The following is an 18176-nucleotide window of genomic DNA, read 5'->3' as shown; positions in this document are numbered from 1 at the left end:
GGAGAAAGAAATGGATATCAGAGGAAACGTGGGATATGATAAAAAAGAGAGGTGAGGCTAAATTGAGGAGTGAGATGCAATGCGTTGATGAACGAGAGATTGAATTAGCAAGAGCTGCGTACTGGAGTTTGAATTCAGAAGTAAGAAGGTTAGCTAGGAGAGATAAAAGAAGATGTGTGGATGAAAAGGTTGCAGAGACTGAAATCTTAATAAACAAAAATGGTGGACAGAGTCAAAGAATAGCATATGAATCGATTAGAGAACTGAGTGGTAATGCAGGTAAACGCAAGGAAATACCAGTTAGAGACAGGGAAGGAAATTTATTGACCAAAGATGGAGATATTAAAAATAGATGGAAAGAGCATTTTGAGACAGTTCTTAATAGACCAATACCACCAGAAGAGGATATACCGTCTGCTCAGGAAGATTTAAATATAGAAACAGGAGAGTTGAGGCTTGCAGAAGTGGAGAAAGCAGTCAAACAGTTAAAGAATAATAAGGCACCAGGGGAGGATGGTTTATTTCCGGAAATGTTTAAAGTGGAGGGGGATAGATTAATAATGATCTTGACCAAGCTATTCAATAAGATATGGGTGACGGGGTTACTACCATCAGTTTGGAAGAATGGTGTAATTGTTAAAGTTCCGAAGAAGGGAGACCTGAGTGAATGTGGTAATTGGAGGGGAATCTCTTTGTCACCGATAGCTTTGAAAGTTTTCAGTAGAGTGTTGTTAAATAGGTTGGAGCCGGTGGTTGAGGGTATTCTGAGGGATGAACAGGCTGGTTTTAGAAAGGGACGTGGTTGCAATGATCAGATCTTTATAGTTAGGCATTTGATGCAGCAAGTTAATGAAATGAGAGTACCGTTAAGTCTTTGTTTTGTTGATTTTGAAAAGGCTTTTGATAGTGTTTCGAGAGAGACTGTGGGGAAGATCATGAGACATTATGGAATACCAGAGGAGTTTGTGAGGGTCATTATGAACATGCATGAGGACACATTTTGTAAAGTGATGGTTGGTGGTTGTCTGAGTGATTCGTTTGAAGTCAAGTCCGGAGTAATTCAAGGTGGTGTTCTATCGCCTTTACTATTTATATTGGTCATTGATTACATTATGAAACGCGTTGGAACAGAAACCGGTGCAGGTATACTTTGGGGAGAGAACAGGAAAGTTTTGGATTTAGATTATGCAGATGATATAGTTTTGATTTGTGATGGGCCAGAAGAGATGCAGAGAGTGTTGGACTGTTTGGTGAGTGAAGGTCGCAAGGTGGGTTTGGTTATTAATTGTGGAAAAACTGAAATAATCAATATGAATATGGAAAATGCGCAGGAATGTGTAATTGGAGGTATGGTTGTAAAGCAAGTTGATAGGTTTAGATATTTAGGTACTTATTTAGCCAAGAATGGTTCTTTGAACTTTGAATTCGAGGAAAGGTTAAAGAAGGCTAATCAGGCAATGGGAATGCTTAAAAATATTTGGAATAATAACAATTTTTCTGTGCATACAAAAATCAAACTTTATAAGGTAATGGTTAGGAGTATCTTAATTTATGGACACGAGTCTTGGTACAGCACAGTGCCTATGGAAAATAAATTCTTGGTGTTTGAAAACAAAGCACTTAGAAGAATATTAGGAGTTAAGTGGTGGGAAAGGATACCAAATAGTAGAATTAGAGAAATAATGGGAGTGCAGCCGGTCGATGAATATGTTAGGTTCTCACGATGGAAGTGGCTAGGACATGTGTATAGGAGACAGGGAATAGTACGAGGTACACCGGGGTGGGTGGCACTTGGTAGGAGAGGTAGAGGAAGGCCAAAAGAGACGTGGGTGAGGACAATGAGACAGGAAGCTGGAGATGAGTGTTGGGGAGATCTTGAGGAGTTAGCACAAGATAGGATGTGGTGGTGTGAGTTCATCGAGGCCCTATGCATCCCCGAGGGTGCCACAGGAAATGATTGATTGATTGATTGATGACTGCTATGATCGCTCCTCCTGTTTTTTCTTTTCAGTCTCTTCTCTGTAGTTGTATTTACCATCTCCCACATGGATATCAATATCCTTTCTTAGCTTGGTCTCTACGAAGCACATAATATCGGTCTCATTTACCGTCAAGAAATTGTTGATTTGCAGCATTGCTGAGGTTAAGCCATTTATGTTAGCATATTCCACATTCAATCATTTTAAGTTGTTTTTTATTCTGTCGTTCTGCCTTCATAATGGGTATGTATGTATGTGTGCATGCACGCTTGTGTGAATAGAGGTGGGGTGATGATGATGATGGCGGTGGTTTTAATGTGGTATATTATGCCCTTTTTCTCTGTCTGTCTCTGCCTGTGGACTGGGCTGGCTGTAAGGGGTGATGGGGAGGCCAGGTTAAATGAAACAAACTTTATTGAATGTTATTTACAATTCAACATTGTTATCATCGTCATCATCCAGATCTGTTTTACCACTTAAAGATGTAGGTACATTCCAGGGAGCCAGAAAAATATCTCGAACGACAGCAGAGTCCCAATTTCGGGCAGAGGGAAGTAACCATCGTGCAATAACACAAAGATTTAATTTTTCTGTTAATTATTCACCAGCATGTTAATATCTCTCAGTTGCACGGGAGAAACAGAGTGGGAAGTGGGTGCATTTAGCTAGTGGATTTCCACGTAGGTTCATTTGTTTACAACTCCTGTGTTGTACTTTTGTTGGTCGCTGGTAGAGTTCTTTAATCTAAGCCGACCCACATGACCCACGTCCCATACCAGCTGCTGCCTGCCTAAGCTGTTGTGTTAACTGTTGTTGTGTGGAGAAGCATTTATTTATTTATTTCCTTGCCCTTCATTTCATATAATAACTGAGTGTGCAGTTCCGCACTAACTTTATTGTGTGGTGTGGGAGCTTAATGCGAACAAGAGTAAGATTTGGACAGTCAGATAAAATGTGTTAGGTGTTACATGATGTGGGTAGTGTCTTTGTTGGACAGTGATTGAAAAACTAAAAATGCTAATGATGAGGGGGCAGTGAAATTCAAGTTTTCACATTAAGTGCAGCGAGTGTGAAAAGGGCTTTGTGACCGATGCTCGTTATTAACTGACCGACTCAGGGCCAGAAAATGTGGTTTGTTCGGTATGTGACGAGTCTACGTCTTGGTATAAGAAGTTAGGTAAGATAATTGTCAGCTCATTTCTTGTGAACTATACTTTCATACAAATTGTGCTGCTTGGCTGACTTGTTCAAAAATAGTTTCACAGTTTAGTGGCAAGCATAGGGCTAGATAAGAGGTTTTCAGGGCAAAATCTGAGTCTCAGAGACATTTACTTGACAACCTTAATAATGTGCAGAGGAAGACTATGATAGTTAAGGTGGCAAATCAGATGAAGAGGGAATATTGGGATATCAGTGTGTGAAGAATGTTGAAGGAAAGGTAGTGGTGGGCAGTGAGGGTATTCAAGATGCGTGGAGAGAGCATTACAACTGGTTGTTGAATGATGAGTTTGGGACAGGGAAGGTTTGGAGCCAGCAGATCCAGCGTTTGGCTGTTGGCCTTTGCTTGATGCTGCTACTGTGAGCAGGGCAATAGGAGGGATGCAGGTGGGGAAGGCAGCAACTGTGTCTGGGTTGACTGCTGAAATGGAGAAGGCCTCATGAGATATAGGAGTGAAGATAGTTACAGGTTTTATAAATATGATTATTTATGAGTGTGTTATCCCAGATAATTGGCTGAATAGTATAATTGTATATGTGGACAAGAGAAGTGTGACAAGCCAAATGGTTTCCTGTACACCAGGAAACCATTTACTATGCTGGGTGGTAATCATATAAGCAAATTATGGCACCTGGTGATTTAGTGGGTAATTAAGGCAGTCCATTTGGATTGAGGTAGTACAGGTTTATATCAGATGGGTGGTTGGGGTTTATTGCTCAAGTAATGCCACTCAGGGATGAGTGAGGCTGCTGACTCTCATGTTAAATGTCAGGTCCAACTTGCCTAGCCCCGGATACTTTCGCTCCTCATGGGGCAACACAGGATTCAGTGTTGATGATGATGTACAAGGGGAATGGTGATGATCTGGTAAGAGGATATTATAGAGGCAGAAAGATTTTGGAACAGATGTGAAGAAATGCCTTTGTTTATGGGTGAGATAATTTTGATCAAAAAGTGATAATTTTAACGTGCCGGGTACGATAATATGGGTTTGGGAATCTGGCAACACTGCTCAGCAGGAGACTGCTAGCTTCCCTCTTCCAATACAACATTGTCACCGATAGATGAGTGTTATGCATGTTTCATATGTTTAATTAATGCCTATCTGTCTATCTATATCCCTACGCCCTAATCCCGCAAAGGGTGGCCGCAGACAAAACGCCTCCAAGTCGCTCTGTCACCTACGATTTGACTACCCTCCCCCCAACTCACCCTCCCCTCCCTCATATATCTCTCAACTCCATCCCTCCACCTCATCCTCGGTCTACCCCTCCCTCTCCCTCCCTCCACCTCACCTACATACACCCTCTTAGTCATTCTCCATTCTGTTCACATGTCCAAACCACCTCAGGTTATTTCTCCTAATCTTCTGAACCACATCCACCCCACAACGTTCCTTCACTTCTTCATTCGTCAACCTGTCCCTCCACATCACTCCACATACTCCTCACAAGTAACTCATTTCCACTGCTCTTACTCTTGACTTGTTCCCCTTTTGCAAGATCCACGCCTTGCTTCCATACGTCAGGGTAGGGACCACAGTACTGTCATGGAGTGACTTCTTAACTTCCATACTCACCTCCCTATTTCTCATCACTGTTTTCAGTGTACCAACAACCTGCCTTCCCTGCTGTACCCTTTCACGCACTTCATTCCCCAAAGTTCCATCCTTACTCATCACACTACCCAAGTACTTGAATGCACTCACATTCTCCATATCCTCACCATCCAACCTCACTGCACACTCTGTGACTTCATTCCTCTCAAACACCATAACTTTACCTTAGTTTACATTAACTCTCCAATTCCTCCTCCTACACATTGTCCCAGATTCATTCAGCAAATCTTGCAGCTCCCATTCATCCTCACTCAACATACTGCATCATCAACAAACAGCAACGCCGGAATCTTCCAAATCTCACCCTCATTCATTAGAGCCACCCCCACATGCACTGCCCTACCTTGCACCTCCTTTCCAACCCCATCCATGTATATATTTAACAGCCATGGAGACCTCACACAACTGTTTCAGTCCCACATTGACATTAAAGAACTCACTCAGCTCACCATCCACTCGCACCGTAGCCCTAGCTCCCTCGTACATACTCTTCACAGCACTCAACAATTTCCCCTCCACTCCATATACTGTATTATGATCAATATCTAATGCCATGTACTGTGGCAAGACTGAAACTATCTAATGCCATGTACTGTGGCAAGACTGAAATGATCTAATGCAGGGGTTCTTAACCTGGGGTCTGTGAAGGTCAGAATTATTGAGAACAATTTAGCGAGATTGCGTGATGCCGTTTGGCATCATTAACTTAAAAAAACATACAAAGAAACTCGAAGTCTTTAAGAATTCTGGTGTTCGTTGATACACGCCTACCCTCATTTGGCAAAGCGAGCTATGGGTGCTGTGATTCCATTTGCAACTACATACCATTGCGAGTCGGATTTCAGCACTTGTTTCTATGAAAATGATAAGTCGAAATCAACTGGATGTCAACGATGACATGCATGTTGCCTTGTGAAAGACCACTCCACAAATTCATCTTATTCAAGCCAAACAGCAACAAAAACTTTCTCATTGAAATGAATTTTGGAACAGACTTAAAGTTTTTTGTTTTGTTTAATTTGCTCAAGTTGGATGTACAGTATTTCATTTTTTCGAATGGCCATTAGTTTTTGCATGAAAAAGAGTGAGAAGCATAATTCTTTTGTAAAGACTGTTTTATACTTTGTGATATACTGCGTGAGGTAGTTTTCAATAAAAACTACCCCTGGGGGTAGGGGGGTTTCAAGAATACTCCCCCAGTATCCCTGCTTGTCGTACGAGGCGACTAAAAGGGTTGGTGGTGGGTTAGTGCCCCACCTCGTAAAAAGAACTAACTAAAAAAGCAAATAAAGCGCCTCGGACCCGGACGGACCATACGTTGACAACTAAGGAACGGACAAAGGACATTCTGAGGGTAGGAACATGGAATGTGAGAGGAGTGAATGATGAAGTGAAAGAGAGAGAGATTGTCCAGGTGCTTGAGAATGCAAAAGTGGATATATGTGGATTGACTGAAACCAAATGGGAAGGTGAAAGGATGAGAGAATGGGAATACGGTGTAGGTATATGTGCGGGAGTCAGTGAGAATGAGAGGGCAAGGGAGGGAGTATGTCTGATGATAAGCAAGAAGTGGAAGGAGAATATAAGAGAGTATGGAACAGTTGGTGCAAGGATTGTATGGGTGAGGATGAAAGTGGGTATACAAGCGTGGGCGATTGTATGTGTGTATGCTCCAACAGAGGATCGAGTGGCAAGAGTGAAAGATGAGTTTTGGGTGAGAGTAGAAGCATGTATGGACAAGTTTGAGAGGGGCGAGAGAGTGCTGTTGATTGGAGACATGAATGGCAAAGTTGGGAATGTACGAGTGGATGGAGTGGTTGGTCAGTGGGGTGTGCCAGCTGAAGTAGATGGGAATGGTAGTGCTTTGGTGGACATCTGTGCTGGTAAGGGGTTGGCAATAGCCAACACCTACTTTCGTCATAAGATGATCCACCGGTATACATGGAGAGTAATGAGGAGGATGGATGGTGAACTTGTTGAACGAAAGGCAATGATAGACTACGTGTGTGTGGATGAGCGAATGAGAAGACAAGTGTTGGATGCAAGGGTGTGGAGAGGGTGGGGGAATGGAGTCTCGAACCATCACTTAGTGATGGCCAAGGTAGAGCTGCAAAGAAAGTGGTTGAGGAGACGAAGGGAAAGACAGGAGGAAGCAGCTCCTGTGAGAAGAGTGGAGAAATTGCAAGATAGTGAGAAAATGACAGAGTATAAGAGCATAGTGGAAGAAAGATTGGGAAGGTATGAGCTAGAGCAGATGGAAGGGGTGGAAGACGTATGTAAGATATTCACGGAAGAGATAAGCGCAGCGTGTGAGGCGGTTTGTGGAGTGAGGAGGAGATGCAAGGGTGTGCAAGGGACAGCATGGTGGAATGATGAGGTGAAACGAGCTGTGGAACAAAAGAAGAAGGCATATGGTGAATGGTTGGCGAGTAGAGGTAGGGGAGAAGAAGAGAGAGAGAAGAGAGAGGTATATGTGAGCAGGAGAAGGGAGGTTAAGAGACTGGTGAAGGAGAGTAAGAAGAAAGTGGATGAAGAGTTTGGGAGGAATCTGAGTGTGAAATGGAGGGAGAGTAAGAAATTGTTTTGGAAGAATGTAAAGAAAGTAAGGCAGTGTGAAAGGGGAAATAGTAGGGGAGTGAAAGATAGGAATAATAGATTGTTGGTGGAGAAGAGAGAGAAATTGAGGAGATGGAAGGAGCACTTTGAGGATTTGTTGAATGTAGAGAGTGAGAGCAGTGTGAGTATAAGTGGTTGGGGAATGGCTGGGAGAAGAAGAGATGAGAGGAAGGAGGAAGAGATCAGTAGGTCGGAAGTAGTGGAAGCGATGAAGAAGATTAAGCTGGGAAAGGCCCCAGGAATTGATGGAGTGTGTGGTGAAATGCGTAGGTATGGGGGTGAGATTGTTGTGGAGTGGATATGGAAGTTGTGTAGATTGGCTTGGGAAGAGGGAAGGGTTCCAGAGGACTGGTAATCAGGTATAATTGTTCCTCTGTATAAAGGAAAAGGGGAGAGAGAAGTATGTGGTAACCATAGGGGTATTTGCCTTCTTAGTGTAACTGGTAAAATATATGGTAGAATACTCATTGATAGGGTTAGGCATATGACAGAGGAGCTAGTTGGAGAAGAACGAGGGGGATTTAGGAAGGGAAAAGGGTGTGTAGATCAGATATTTGTTCTAAGATGTTTAGTGGAGAAGTATCTAGAGATGGGAAGGAAAGTGTATGCTGCCTTCATGGACTTGGAGAAAGCTTATGACAGAATAGATAGGCAAGGTATGTGGAAGGTATTACGAATATATGGAGTGGAGGGGAAATTGTTGAGTGCTGTGAAGAGTATGTACGAGGGAGCTAGGGCTACGGTGCGAGTGGATGGTGAGCTGAGTGAGTTCTTTGATCTCAATGTGGGACTGAAACAGGGGTGTGTGATGTCTCCATGGCTGTTTAATATATATATGGATGGCGTTGTAAAGGAGGTGCAAGGTAGGGCAGTGGATATGGGGGTGGCCCTAATGAATTAGGGTGAGATTTGGAAGCTTCCTGTGTTGCTGTTTGCTGATGATACAGTATTGTTGAGTGAAGATGAATGGGAGTTGCAAGGTTTGGTGAATGAATTTGGGACAGTGTTTAGGAGGAGGAAGCTGAAAGTTAATGTAAACAAAAGTAAAGTTATGGTGTTTGAGAGGAATGAAGTCACAGAGTGTGCAGTGAGGTTGGATGGTGAGGATATGGAGAATGTGAGTGCATTCAAGTACTTGGGTAGTGTGATGAGTAAGGATGGAACTTTGGGGGATGAAGTACGTGAAAGGGTACAGAAGGGAAGAAAGGTTGTTGGTACACTGAAAGCAGTGATGAGAAATAGGGAGGTGAGTATGGAAGTTAAGAAGTCACTGCATGATGGTATTGTGATCCCTACCCTGACGTATGGAAGCGAGGCGTGGACCTTGCAAGAGGGGAACAAGTCAAGAGTGAGAGCAGTGGAAATGAGTTACTTGAGAGGAGCATGTGGAGTGACGTGGAGGGACAGGTTGACGAATGAAGAAGTGAAGGAACGTTGTGGGGTAGATGTGGATGTGGTTGAAAAGATTAGGAGAAATACACTGAGGTGGTTTGGACATGTGGAGAGAATGGAGAATGAAAGACTGACTAAGAGGGTGTATGTAGGTGAGGTGGAGGGAGGGAGAGGGAGGGATAGACCGAGGATGAGGTGGAGGGATGGAGTTGAGAGGTATATGAGGGAGGGGGAGGTGAGTTGGGGGGAGGGGAGTCAAATGGTGGGTGACAGAGTGACTTGGAGGCGTTTTGTCTGCGGCCACCCTTTGCGGGATTAGGGCGTCGGGCTATAGATAGATAGATAGATAGATAGATATTTATTGCATGCAAAATGCTACGATTGTGCTTATGTGCATTTTTGTAGGGAAACGGTTCATAGCGTTCACCAGATTCTCGAAGGGGTCCGTGACTCAAAAAGAGATAAGAACCACTGATCTAATTCCATGTACACTCGAAAACAGTTATTTTTCCCCCTTATTAGCTGGAGTTGTTTTCCAGTGAGTGACTAGCCGTTCAAGCGCCCCACATCCAAAGCCACAACCCCAAGACCAGTGTAGGCATTGTTGGACAATTGTGAAACGACCCTGGCGATGTTACAGTGTGTCATGATTGTTGTTATAGACTATCAGAACCAGTGGGGGTAAATATATAAAGGTATTTAATGTGTAATACTGTGGTGTTACGCACAACATATGGGAAAGGCACGAAAATGAAAGAAGACCTACAATGTATTATGTGTTATTGTCTATATACCTATGTCCTGTATTGTAATGTTACAAATAAGTAAAGTCAAGAGCATCTGTGGCTTAAACTGCCACGTTAATATGAATTAATAATTGTCGATAACTACACATAACCTGTGTTAATGATAAATAACCGCATGTCTTTTTAACATAAGGTCCAACTTGCTGTGCTTATGTCACATAACAGCTTACAACAGGATGAAATAGTTGGCAGGTCTACCGAAGTATTTTATGCTATTGATTTGTTGGCGGTTAATACAAAGGTGTATGACAATATTAATATGACCAATACCTGACGGATCATTTCATCACTATCTTTGTTTATACTGGTTAACAAAGGGTGGGAATGGGGGACAAGAGGATAAAAGGGGCATATGGTGGAGACAGGAACCCAGAGAGATGAATGGTGGATTAGAGAGCAAGAATGTATGAGAAAAGACATCATATCTTTTAACAGGTGCTTTTGAGTATATTTGTTTTTAACATAATAATATTGGATGTAAGTAAGTGGGGTTGGTGGAGGATTAGTGCCCCTCTCTGTAAAACAATTAACTCTAAGCCCTTGGCCACCCCGTTTGGGATACATGGCGTCTGGCAATGGATGGATGGAAGTATATATAGAATAACACATAATACATTGTAAGACTTTTTTCATTTTCGTGCCTTTGCCATATGTTGTGGATAAAACCACAGTATTACACATTAAATACCTATATATATTTACCCCCACTGGTTCTGAAGTCTATAACAACAATCATGACACTCTGTAACATCGCCAGCTTTGGTCGTTCCGCATCTGCCTAAGAACGCTTACACTGTGGGTTGTGGTAGTGGTATTGGATGTGGTGTGCTCGATCGTCCAGTTGCTCACTGTCCGCGACTACGGCTAATAAGGGGGGGATAATTCCTGTTTTTGGGTGTACTGTGGCAAGACTGAAACGATCTATTGCCATGTACTGTGGTAAGACTGAAACGATCTAATGCCATGTACTGTGGTAAGACTGAAACGATCTAATGCCATGTACTGTGGTAAGACTGGAACAATCTAATGCCATGTACTGTGGTAAGACTGAAACGATCTAATGCCATGTACTGTGGTAAGACTGAAACGATCTAATGCCATGTACTGTGGTAAGACTGAAACGATCTAATGCCATGTACTGTGGTAAGACTGAAACTATCTAATGCCATGTACTGTGGTAAGACTGAAACGATCTAATGCCATGTACTGTGGTAAGACTGAAATGATCTAATGCCATGTACTGTGGTAAGACTGAAACGATCTAATGCCATGTACTGTGGTAAGACTGAAACGATCTAATGCCATGTACTGTGGTAAGACTGAAACGATCTAATGCCATGTACTGTGGTAAGACTGAAACGATCTAATGCCATGTACTGTGGTAAGACTGAAACGATCTAATGCCATGTACTGTGGTAAGACTGAAACGATCTAATGCCATGTACTGTGGTAAGACTGAAACGATCTAATGCCATGTACAGTCGCCAAACTTTCCACCTGGGCCACCTAGTCGCGGGAGGTGGGTAACGGGTGCTGGCAACAGTGTATCTGTTTGTTCGTGTGTACATGCTTGACGAAAGTTCGGATCATCAACTCTCTTCGTCCATAGTGAACCTCCGTCAGAGTCAGAGTTCATCCCATAGATGGCTGGGTATGGAGCTGGGTGGGGAGAAAAATGTCTCAGGAGTAAGGCGGCTCTCCCATCGGCTCAGCCAGTTGCATGAAACTGGTCGCACGGAAAATTGTTGTGTGCCACAGGTCGCGCTGACCAAGGCCAAATAAATATGATTATATTAATTTTATAATCAGGTAATATATATAATATTATGATATAAGCATATACTATTATGTATAATACAATAATATATATTATACTATACTTATTTGGCCTTGGTCCGTGCAACCTGTGGCACGCAACAATTCCATGCGACCGGTTTCCTGCAGCTGGTCGAGCCGATGGGAGAGCTACTTAAGGGGGCAGCTTGGCATCGTGAAGGCCAGGGCAGGCACAGGACAGGGGGTGGGGGGACGTTATTCATACCGCCAGTGATAATAATTGCCGAACTAGTTTTTGAGATCCATTAGCAGTCTACTAAATATTTGCATTCTTAACAAAACTAAAGTTTTATTTTCTATGTTGTTCTACTAAATATTTGCATTCTTAACAATACTAAACATTTTATTTTCTATGCTGTTTTTACGTTGTTACCATAACATGTTAATGCACTATATACTGGAATCGCTCCAAGCCTTTCTCTCTCTCACTGTCTCCTTATATCAGTAATTCCATTTCACTGGGTTATCACTTGACACCATTATCAGTATAAGTTTAAAGAGGAATGCATTTACCTAACATCTACGTCCAGTTACAAGTAAGATTACCTACCATATTCACATCATGAATGACACTTACCAATAAACATTAGGATGATGTTCAGACACTGTTAACAGTTGCTTATTCCCTCGTTGGTAGTACTTCAGGTAGATGTTTTTATGTGTTCTGTGGTGCACCACGAAGAGGTAGGAGGTTAAAATACTGTCACTTCAACAGGCAAAGAGTTTATGCATACTGTTGTCTAATGTCGGTATTATATCAGCTCTGATAATGACTTACCGTATCATATTTCAAATGACTATGGTCATTACAGCACATCTTTATAGTCCATTCATCTAACGAATGACTGAATTACACTTAATGAGGAAAACTGATTGTGAGCGGCACCACTTATGTGTGAGGTCACACATTTACCTCCGACATCTACAGTTCCCATCTCTCCTACTTAGTTTAAATTAATATCCGTCCAATGAGTAATCCTGTAACGATTAACGACCTAACTTTTCTAATCATGTCTCGGATCAAGAATGGTATTTCAATAGGTTTAATCGAGACTGGCCCAGGACTGGCGAAATGCAAAACGAACAGACACCGGTGTCTCTTTTTCTACCGTAAGGGTCTTTCACACGACGGTTCTTCTCCCCAGTATTCAGTAGACAATTTTTAGCCATGGGTTTATCATGTAATAATGAAAAAGAAGACGTTTATAAATATGTAATATATGTAAAGATGCGGTCTTTTAGATTATTTTGCTTATTGTTTTCAATACTCGCATTATCCAATACTTTCAAGAAGTTCCTTTGAAATTCTATCGGCTAAAAATTGTCGGCCGAATATTGGCATCAACTCTGACGGAGGTTCGCTACGGACGATGATAGTTGATGATCCGAACTTTCGTCGAGTATGTACACACGAACAAACATTACACTGTTGCCAGCACCAGTTTCCCACCTCTCGTGGATAGGTGGCCCAGGTGGAAAGTTTGGTGACTGTACAGTGGTGAGACTGAAACGATCTATTGCCATTTACTATGACGAGACTGAAACGATCTATTGCCATGTACACTCGGACACTGTAATTTTTCCCCCTCATATTATCCGGAGTCGTTCCCTGTGAGCGACAAGTCGTTCATGAACCCCACATCCAAAGCCACAACCCCAAGACCAGTGTTAGCATTGTTGGAGACTTGTGAAACGACCCTGGCGATGTTACAGTGTGTCATGATTGTTGTTATAGACTATCAGAACCAGTGGGGGTAAATATATAAAGGTATTTAATGTGTAATACTGTGGTGTTACGCACAACATATGGGAAAGGCACGAAAATGAAAGAAGACCTACAATGTATTATGTGTTATTGTCTATATACCTATGTCCTGTATTGTAATGTTACCAATAAGTAAAGTCAAGAGCATCTGTGGCTTAAACTGCCACGTTAATATGAATTAATAATTGTCCAAAACTACACATAACCTGTGTTAATGATAAATAACCGCATGTCCTTTTAACATAAGGTCCAACTTGCTGTGCTTATGTCATGTAACAGCTTACAACAGGATGAAATATTTGACAGGTCTACCGAAGTATTTTATGCTATTGATTTGTTGGCGGTTAATACAAAGGTGTTTGATAATATTAATATGAACAGTACGTGACGGACCATTTCATCACAGTCTTTGGTTATACTGGTTAACAAAGGGTGGGAATGTTGCACGAGAGGATAAGAGGAGCGTATGGTGGAGACAGGAACCCATAGAGATGAATGGTGGAGGTGGTAGCAAGATTGTATGTGAAAAGACATCATATCTTTTAATAGATGCTGTTGACTATACTTATATGTAACATTATAATATTGGACGTAAGTTTATATACAATAACACATAATACATTGTAGGACTTTTTTCATTTTCGTGCCTTTCTCATATGTTGTTGATAAAACCACAGTATCACACATTAAATACCTTTATATATTTACTCCCACTGGTTCTGATAGTGTATAACGACAATCATGACACTATAACATCGCCAGCTTTGGTCGTTCCGCATCTGTCCAACAACGCTTACACTGTGGTTGGATCCCAGTACAATTAGATCCGGGTAGTGGGGATGTTCTGTTATTGGGTGTCCGGATATTAGAGTGATTACTGTATTCTTAATACCTTCCACATACCTTGCCTATCTATTCTGTCATAAGCTTTCTCCAAGTCCATGAAGGCAGCATACACTTTCTTTCCCTTCTCTAGATACTTCTCAACTAAACATCTTAGAACAAATATCTGATCTACAGACCCTTTTACATTCCTAAATCCCCCTTGTTCTTCTCCAACTATCTCCTCTGTCAGATGCCTAACCCTATCAATGAGTATTCTACCATATATTTTAGCAGTCTCACTAAGAAGGCAAATACCCCTATGGTTATCACATACTTCTCGCTCCCCTTTTCCTTTATATAGAGGAACAATTATACCTGATTTCCAGTCCTCTGGAACCCTTCCCTCTTCCCAAGCCAATCTACACAACTTCCATATCCACTCCACAATAATCTCATCCCCATACCTAAGCATTTCACCACACACTTCATCAATTCCTTGATCCTTCCCCAACTTAATCTTCTTCATTGCTTCCACTACTTCCGCCCTACTGATCTCTTCCTCCCTCCTCTCATCTCTTCTTCTCCCAGCCATTCCCCAACCACTTATACTCACACTGCTCTCATTCTCTACATTCAACAAATCTTCAAAGTGCTCCTTCCATCTCCTCAATTTCCACCAACCATCTATTTTTCCTTTCTTTCACTCCCCTACTATTTCCCCTTTCCTACTGCCTTACTTTCTTTACCTCCTTCTTAAAGAATTTCTTACTCTCCCTCCATTTCACGCTCGGATTCCTCCCAAACTGTTCATCCACTTTCTTCTTACTCTGCTTCACCAGTCTCTTAACCTCCCTTCTCCTGCTCACATATACCTCTCTCTTCTCTCTCTCATCGTCTCCCCTACCTCTACTCGCTAACCATTCACTATATGCCTTCTTCTTTTGTTCCACAGCTCGTTTCACCTCATCATTCCACCATGCTGTCCCTTGCATCTCCTCCTCACTCCACAAACCACCTCACACGCTAAGCCTATCTCTTCCATGAATATCTTACATACGTCTTCCACCCTTTCCATCTGCCCTAGCTCATACCTTCCCAATCTTTCTTCCACTATGCCTTTATACTCTGTCATTTTCTCACTATCTTGCAATTTCTGCACTCTACTCACAGGAGTTGCTTCCTGCTGTCTTCCCCTTCTTGTCCTCAACCACTGTCTCTGCAGCTCTACCTTGGCCATCACTAAGTGATGGTCCGAGACTCCATTCCCCCATCCTCTCCACACTCTTGCATCCAACACTTGTCTTCTCATTCGCTCATCCACACACACGTAGTCTATCATTGCCTCACAATATGCGATATTTGGCACACTTTGCAATATGCGATAGCATGCATGCAATAATGTGGTAACTCTCATAATTTCATAATCTGAAAAATAAATCAGGGATTGCAAAATTGACAAGTCAACTGTAACACTAGTACAACTGTAGGATTTAGTAACTTACGATAACCAGTATTATAATCTGGAAGGTACTTAACAGTTAAACCAATTCAGTAATGTTAATTAATCACTCCACATATAAATATATTAATTCCACAGTAATTACCAATTTTTGTGAAGAAATTCCTTTGTTTATGAGTGAGATAATTTTGATAAAAAAGTGATAATTTTAACGTGCTGGGTACAATAATATGGGTTTGGGAATTTGGCGACACAGCTCAGCAGGAGACTGCTAGCTTCCCTCTTCCAACACAACATTACCACCTGTAGATGAGTGTTATGCATGTTTTATATGTTTAATTATTGTGCAGTTATGTTATTTGCATACTATTAGCTTTTTCAGGTTGCTTTCTCTACAGTTCAGTAATATAGATATGTTTGTTGCATTTGGTATCGTAAATTTTAGCTTCAAAACTTGCCTTTGACGGGGTCCTTGAACCCTACCGATATTTTACCATTAGTTACGTGTTTTGTTACACGAGAATTCATTATACGATTTTTCCAAATTGATCCTGACTGCTTGTCTCCTAGGGACCTCCCTGTATCAGGCAAACTATAACAGCTAGAGAAAAAGGTAAAGATACATAAGACTCATCAACTCATCCTCTTTCAAATGAATGCATCCCCTCGTCTCCAGGTGGTCCCATCAGTGAGTAAGGATAAGTTAAAGTTCAATGGGTGATGGGAAGACGCTATACAAGTCGACCAGCTTTGCTCCGCACCTAAAATCGTGACAGCTATACAAGTCGACCAGCGCATTTAGGATATACATTTTCTCTCTCTCTCTCTCTCTCTCTCTCTCTCTCTCAGTTCCCCTGATGCTTTCTACTTCCTCATCTCCCACACTTTTGCTGAAAACTTTTTAGCTACTTCTGTCATTCCTCATTTCTCACTGATCCATAGACCTAATACATTATGCCACTCCTCATGCTTCCCTATTCTTTATTCCTTCCCATTTCCTCTTTCCCGGACAGTCTGTATTTCTTCCTGTAGCTCTCTTCTCCATTCTATAGTATTTCCACTACATTATCAAATGGTCAACTGTTCCTTTAATTGGGGTCATCTTCGTGCACACAATTTTCAGATCATATCGCACCGTCCTGCTATCTACCTATTTGCCTATTCATATGAAAAATCCTGTTCTTGTCGTATACTGCATAACAGTTTTTCAGGCCACCCTTCGCTCTTTCATTCATTCAGTTAAAGTTCCTAGATAACTGCATATATGTGCTTTGATCACATAAATGCAGTTCTCCACACTGCTCCATTTCTGGCAGCCTGCCTATTCAGTCCCTTTATCTCTGAGGGCACACTGTATGACCCTGTCCAAGGTCTTTTTTGCTCTGCCTCTCACAACCCTACCCTTGACGCTCACATCCTTCACCTTCCACACCCAGTTCTCATATTCCATCTTATGAACATGGCCAAACCATCTCACTCTACCCCTTCTGATCACAACACCAATACATTCAAACACCATTCTTCCTCTCTACTCTTCATTTGTAATAATAACACTGCCATAGTAATATTATTACCCTCAGGCCTATCATTGAAAAATGCACTACACACCCATATCATAATTATCACTGCTGTATGTCTCAGCCTAAGAATATCCTCTTCCTTTACCATCCAGGTCTATCTATTCTACCACATTACACTGCTATCTATCTATTGACCTACCTAGTGTTGTGTGGGGACTGTAGTATTTTGTTATTGATTTCCTGAAGCCATATCTGATAAAGGAAAGGGTTGGATGATGATGGTGGTTTTAATGTAGTGTATTATGCTTTTTGTAATTTTGTTTTTGCCTGTGGACTGGGCTGGCTGTAAGGGGTGATGGGGAGGCCAGGGTTATTTAAACAAACTTTATTGAAGGTTATTTAAAGTTTGATATTATCATCATCGTCATCATCATCCAGATCTGTTTTCCCACCTAAAGATGGAGAATAGGCAGATTTCATAAAGCCAGAACAACCCAAGTGAATCTTTTAATACCTATCTATCTATCCATTGCCAGATGGTTTAATCCCGTAATGGGTGGCCAGAAACAAATCGCCTCCATGTCCCCCTGTCCCCTGCCATTTCATTGCCTTGCTTGTAGCACATACCCCCCTCTCATATACCTCTCCACTTCATCCATCCATTTCATCCTTGGCATCCCCTCCACTTCACTCACATACACTCCTCATCAGTCTCCATCCTGTCTACATGGCCCAACTACCTCAATGTATGTCTCCCAATGCTTCCTGTCACATCCACATCCACACCACAATGCTCCTTTACGTCTTCATTTGTCAGTCTCTCCATGTGACTCCACATGCTTCTCTCAAATAATTCATTTCCATTGCTCTCTCTATTGACCTCTGTCCCTCCTACAAGGTCGAAGCTTGACTTCTATATGTCAGAGTTGGTATCACAATGCTGTCATGTAGTAACATCTTCACTTCCATTCTCATTTCCCTGTTTCTTATCACTGCTTTGAAGGAACTAGCAACCTTTTTATCCCTGTTGTACACTTCCAAGCACTTCATCCTCTGAACTTCCATTGTTACTCATCACACTACCCAAGTACTAAAATGCACTCCTATTTTTCCATTTTTTTCTCATCCAACCTCAGTGCAC

This window comes from Coenobita brevimanus, chromosome 9 (assembly GCF_032717465.1).
Source record: "Coenobita brevimanus isolate Jiangsu-jjx chromosome 9, ASM3271746v2, whole genome shotgun sequence".
Classification (NCBI taxonomy): Eukaryota; Metazoa; Arthropoda; class Malacostraca; order Decapoda; family Coenobitidae; genus Coenobita; species Coenobita brevimanus.
The sequence above is the reverse complement of the archived record's forward strand: the minus strand, read 5'-3'. Positions refer to the sequence as shown.